Source organism: Dendropsophus ebraccatus, chromosome 12 (genome assembly GCF_027789765.1).
Source record: "Dendropsophus ebraccatus isolate aDenEbr1 chromosome 12, aDenEbr1.pat, whole genome shotgun sequence".
NCBI lineage: Eukaryota > Metazoa > Chordata > Amphibia > Anura > Hylidae > Dendropsophus > Dendropsophus ebraccatus.
The window spans coordinates 64,194,074-64,200,404 of record NC_091465.1 but is presented as its reverse complement, the minus strand read 5'-3'; positions in this window follow the sequence as shown (position 1 = coordinate 64,200,404).

Here is a 6,331-nt window from a genome sequence, read left to right as displayed (position 1 = left end):
TCCTGCTCTCCTATCCGCCTCCGGTCCCCTATCCGCCTCCGGTCCTGTGTGCTGTGTGATACTGCCTCCTGCTCCCCTATCCGCCTCCGGTCCTGTGTGCTGTGTGATACTGCCTCCTGCTCCCCTATCCGCCTCCGGTCCTGTGTGCTGTGTGATACTGCCTCCTGCTCCCCTATCCGCCTCCGATTCTGTGTGCTTTGTGATGCTGCCTCCTGCTCCCCTATCCGCCTCCGGTCCTGTGTGCTGTGTGATACTGCCTCCTGCTCCCCTATCTGCCTCCGATTCTGTGTGCTGTGTAATGCTGCCTCCTGCTCCCCTATCCGCCTCTGGTCCTGTGTGCTGTGTGATACTGCCTCCTGCTCCCCTATCCGCCTCCGGTCCTGTGTGCTGTGTGATGCTGCCTCCTGCTCCCCTATCCGCCTCCGGTCCTGTGTGCTGTGTGATACTGCCTCCTGCTCCCTAAAAAAATCAGACTATTGTCGTGTTATTATATATATATATATATATATATAACAAAATTAAACGTAAGGACGGCACTCCGATGGTGTATAGTGAAGGTTTATTCACCCAATCACAAACAGCGACGTTTCGACTCTAACATGAGTCTTTCTCAAGCTTGAGAAAGACTCATGTTAGAGTCGAAACGTCGCTGTTTGTGATTGGGTGAATAAACCTTCACTATACACCATCGGAGTGCCGTCCTTACGTTTAATTTTGTTATCCAGAGGAGTCGGGGGTCGACTTTTTTAGGACGTGCACCCACCAGCTTTAAGCTGTTTTTTGACTTCAAGCCAGCACAGTGCCGTCCATCCACTACTTATTACATATATATATATATATATATATATATATATATATATATATATATATATATACTGTATATAGAGCCGAGCGACTTCTGACTCGTTCATTCAATCATTTACCTGAAAGGGGTCAGTGATTTGATCAAATTATTGACTTTATTCAGTGAAATGATGGAAGGGCTTGGCCATTTCATCATTTCCAGGGATTTAATCAAATCCCTGAATTTTATCATTTCACTGCTACATATAAACATTCTTCTACATGCTAAAAAACATTCTAAAATAACTAATGACCAATTTTTTATTTTTATTTCAGGAAGTTCATATGGGTAGCATATAGATCCTTTTGTTCACTGATATATGGACATCTGGGAAAAGGTCACCGGGTACCCATACCTTCTTGTGCTGTTAAAATGATACGTTCTAAATTCCCTGAACCAGATGGAAATTACAAAGGTTTTAAATGGTTCAATGATTACCCTTCTTCTGTTATGCCCGATGTTAATTTCTAAAAGTTATATATATATATATATATTTCAGAAAAAAGCGCCAATGTGCACTCCTTGCTATAAAGCCAAAGATCCGGTACAATCCTTCCAATAAACAGCTTTCAAAGTCTCTCTGAAATCCCAAGATAAGTGATAAAACTTAGTCGTTTATTATATAAAAGAAAAAAAAAAGATAATTAGTCGTTTTTTCACCATCACGGACAAAGACTCCGCAATGGGGCAGAAAGGTCACATTTTTTTTGCATTTTTAGGGTTCACACATAAGGGAATCGCAGTGGATTTCACACTGGTCCACCATCTGGCTTGTTTTTTGTCTCCTGACATCCAGGTGACCCACTCAGCCAATCAGTATCATGTTCCACCGCAGCCACTGATTGGCTGAGCTGGATGTCAGGGAATTGGGAGCCACAGAATATGGAGAAGTGCTTACCATCTTTCTACTTATCTACTTGGCCCCGGGTGACAATTCTGCTGTGAGTATGTAACCCTGTTCAAAGTTACAGGGCGGCAACTGCAGTGGATTTTGCTTCAAACTTAAAACTTTAAACCTTTGTACCTTTTGATGTACAAGCCTCTTTTCCTGTCAATCACCCCTGTGGAGCTAATGCCTATGTAGAGCTATTGAATGCTAGTTCCCTTTAAAGCGAGTCTGTACCCACAATCTGTCCCCCCAAAACTGCTTGTACCTTCGGATAGCTGCTTTTTATCCAAGATCTATCCTGGCGTCCGTTCAGCAGGTGATGCAGTTATTGTCCTAAAAAATAACTTTTAAACTGGTAACCCTATGTCAAACTGGCGTGGCCTAGATTGTGTATGCATTAGGCTGGCACACACTCTCTGTCCCTCCTCCCTGCCCTCCTCATCATTTGGAATGCTCCAGGCAGATTTTTTCCTATTCATCACACTACAGAGGAATAGAAAAAATCCTGCCAATGGCATTCCTAATGATGAGGAGGGCAGGGAGGAGGGACAGAGAGGTGGTGTCAGGTTAGGGCACAGATACTCTAGGCCATGCCCGTAGGGCACGAGGCTGCAAGTATAAAAGTTGTTTATTAGGACAATAACTGCATCACCAGCAGAACGCACCCCAGTGATCCGAAGGTACAAGTGGTTTGGGGGGGTCAGATTCTGGGTACAGAGTCACTTTAAATCGCTTCTATTCCACTATGCTTGAACCCACCCAAATAAATGACACTGTTTTTTCACTCATTTTGGGAGTGCAGCACAACTTTTAAACATATATATGTATTTCACTTTTTTTACTATATTTTTTTAACTGCTATATTGTTTTCTATTATTGTTTACTATTACATGACTTTTGTCTTTATTTATGATAAATAATAAAAAAATATTAAAAGTTTACACTCTTTGTGTTATTATTTTTGATACAGCCTATAATTGTTATGATGTCAACTGTGTGCTTCCAACTTATTTATGTGTTTCCTGATCTTGCTTTTAAAAAAAAAAAAAAAAAAAAAGATTAGGACTTTGTTTCATAAGTTATGATGCACGTGTAAAAACATTTTTTTGGGGGGACCCTCAACTACTTACCTCAGATTTTTTTTTCTGCTCTTTGGCTCATATCTTCACGGTTGTTGTTTATGTACAGAGCTGAGTGTTGTCACTTGCTGCCACTGCTCTTAGCAGCTTAGGGGAACACTAGCCATTCCTGCTATTTCAACTAGGACAGCACATCCAAGTAGGAAAGGACAGAGGGTTGAGTTCAGTTAGGGATTACGGTTTTCTGACACTGCGGTGTTGATTCTACTACTGTATAGTGTAAATGTGCGGCGGGACAGGTGGCCCACTGATTTGCCATGTCTGCCAGATTGGCAGTCTGCGGCTGCTCACAGTACTTGCTTGGCTATTCATTGATTGAGGTGCTGTAGACGCAGATAGGTATATTGGGCATGAATGATGCATCTCAAGATTGAAAAAGATGTAGAAACTAAATACTCAACACTTGTTTTTATTTGTTTTTTTTTATTTCAGCATACAGTGTTTGCTAACCATGTTAGCACCGCAGCGCTCAATTTGTGTTTTAGTCGTAGGTACAACAACAATATATATGAAACGTACATTCAATACATATATCAAAATGTTCAAACAGTATAAATGACAATGCAAATTGTTGAAGCGTGTGGCATCAGAGTACCTCATCAGATACATACAAATAGATAAATAAAGAAGGTAAAAGTATACAAGTAGGAGGGGGGAACTGGAGGGAGTGAATAACAAAAATAAAATCAAGAAAAGGACATCATTTGAGATGTTACCCCACAAACATTATAAAGACAGTAGTTTGAGGAAGTATAAGGAAAGAGGCTACTGAACTTAACAGATACGAGGTATAGCTCTCCCAGAATTTCACATCTGGCCAATTCCGCCCATGAATCCCAAATATTGATTACTAAAGCAAAAGTACCATAACATAGGCAGCAGGTAATAGTCTACCTCAAATGTACACACCCTCAAAACTTATGATTATGTGATCCCAGTATAATATATCACCAGTGTTGGCTTTCAGGGAGCAGGCCCCTTGTCATACAAGTGAGTCATCAGATAACCTAAGGGATCAGAAAACATAAATTCGCTCCCACAACATTGTAACTATGGAAGGGGTGCCAAAGTAAGACATGCTCACACTCCATATATCCAACAGAGTGTCCAGCATTTGTACCCCTAAGAGAAATTATGCTAAAGCACCTGAGGGTAGTGGACGAGGAGATTATTTCCTCTGGTCTAGTGACCTCAGCAGTGCGTCTGGGAGATGAGTGGGGAGAACGGAACTAGAGTGGCCAAACATGACTCCGCCTCTTCTGGTGAACTAAATGCTAATAAAACAAGAAAGAACAGAGGACGGAGGCCCTCCTGGTATGATAATGTAAAAGAAGTGTTGTTCTCCAAAAAATGGAAGGAGCTCACCTGGGTGAGTTGTGCTGATCTATATCTATATGGGAGATACTGCAGCTCCGGTTGGAGGACACCTAACAGAGGTATACAAAGTGATGAAGATGTGAACCAAGGTGGATCACTGGACCAACAGCAGTTCCAGCACAGTTGGGCGCAGGTATGTAGCCTCAAAGGTAGGTAAGGAGTACCGGTGAGTAGTCGCAATTGACCGTCTGTACTTCCGCAAGTTTGGCTAGAATGTATTTATAATAAACAACGTGTTTTGGCCCTCCACATCATAGGGGGCCTTTTTCAAGTTACTATTTTTTATTTTAAAGTGTCACTGTTTTTCAAGAATGTCATAGAGACATGTAAATAGTGTTGACTGGTCTGGGTCTGATCACACCCGTATAGATCGAGAGAACAAGTGGGGAGAGGAGCGCAAATGCAGCGCTCATAGGAGCCCCTTACAAGTCCAACTCCATCTCCCGATCAGTACGGGTCTGAACACTCAGACCAGCACTGATCAAAACTTTTGGCATGTCTCTATGACAAGTTTTTTTTATAAAGACAGGTACACTATAAAAAAATATAACAAAACAAAATATTCAAAAATATAACAAAAGAAGACACTGCACCTCTTGAACATAACAATGTAACATAATAAAGAACCAACAGGTCACATTGTCAAATTGAATTCCAGTGTCAGGCTGGGTTCACACTATGTATATTTGAGGCTTGTTTTGGTTGCTATACAGCCTGAAATATACGTAGTGTGAACATAGCCTCAATATGCACTCACTAGACAGGAGTGGGGAGGGAATGGCAGGTAGGTTGGTAGTGGGACCTGAAAAACCAGGCCCAAGACTGCTAAACAAAATATCAGCAGAATAGCACTGCTGAAAAACACAAATATCCTGGATTTTTTCTCATCTCATCCAGACTATGTGAGATGTTCTCCCCCTCGGGTACTTTATAAACATATACTTTTGTAACTACTATAATAAAATAAATACTTTTAAAAACGAGAACAAAAATCTGCAATCATGTCTGCACGGTCTGGCTTTGGCTTTTGTGCGATATTTGGTGGATACTTACTTCTTTTGGATTCCCAGTCAATAATATTTGGATCATGGACTATTTCTAACACTGATTTTAAAATATCAAAAATAAACTCTTGTGAGGTTGGCTGAAATATGGCCTTCACAACCCAGTCCCTTCGCGCTTTACTGTATACGACTGAGTGCCGATTAGCTCCAACAGGGTCTCCAGATGGTATTGCCTTTTTAACGGTGGCCTGTATTCTTGTAACATTACGATTATGGTCGATTGCTGCTAGCTGAGTACGTGCTACCATAGAATCTATGTAGAAATGGATTCTTTTTGGTCTATATTTTAGACAGAGACTATGGTAAACCTCTAGTTCTCCTGTATGACAAAAATACGATAGTTGACGAATGTCTTTCAAAAGCATTGGATTATTAATAATTTTTGTAAGACAAGTATGAGCAGGACTCTCCTTGGTAAGCCATTTTGTATTTTCTATTTGTTCTAAAGATAGCTCTGGGTGTTCACATGAAGAATATGAAGAATCATCCTCCCAGGAATGTTCATTTACAACATGTTTGGTACATGACTTCCATCGGTCAACCAGCGCCTGTGGGTCTTTTCCACATGTACGTGCAGACCACCAAATATGATTTTTTTATAGGCTGTACCCAATTGCTCAAGATTTTCTTGTTCTTATTTTTGGATGCTTTATATATTTTGTTACCTATTGACTTAGCAATATGCCAAACATCAAATTGATGGTCTATGTATGGATACTGCTCACGTAAAATTTTTCTTATTGATACGTGGCGATCAGTTGCCAACTGTGCAATTTCAACTCCTTTTTCAATCAATTCATTTATTGTTTTTTGAAAAGCAAGTTTTTCAAGAGATCCAGAAGATAGTGATGGTTGTAACTGTTCGACACTAAAAGAGCAGATTTTTTTTGACTCAGCATCCATTAACGTGTAGATGCAGTACTTAGCGCTGTAACCGGGTGAGTCGCACTGACCATCTCCAGTCAAATATGCTGGTGCTGGCCGAACATGATTCAAAACCTCATTTTGCTCTTTTTTC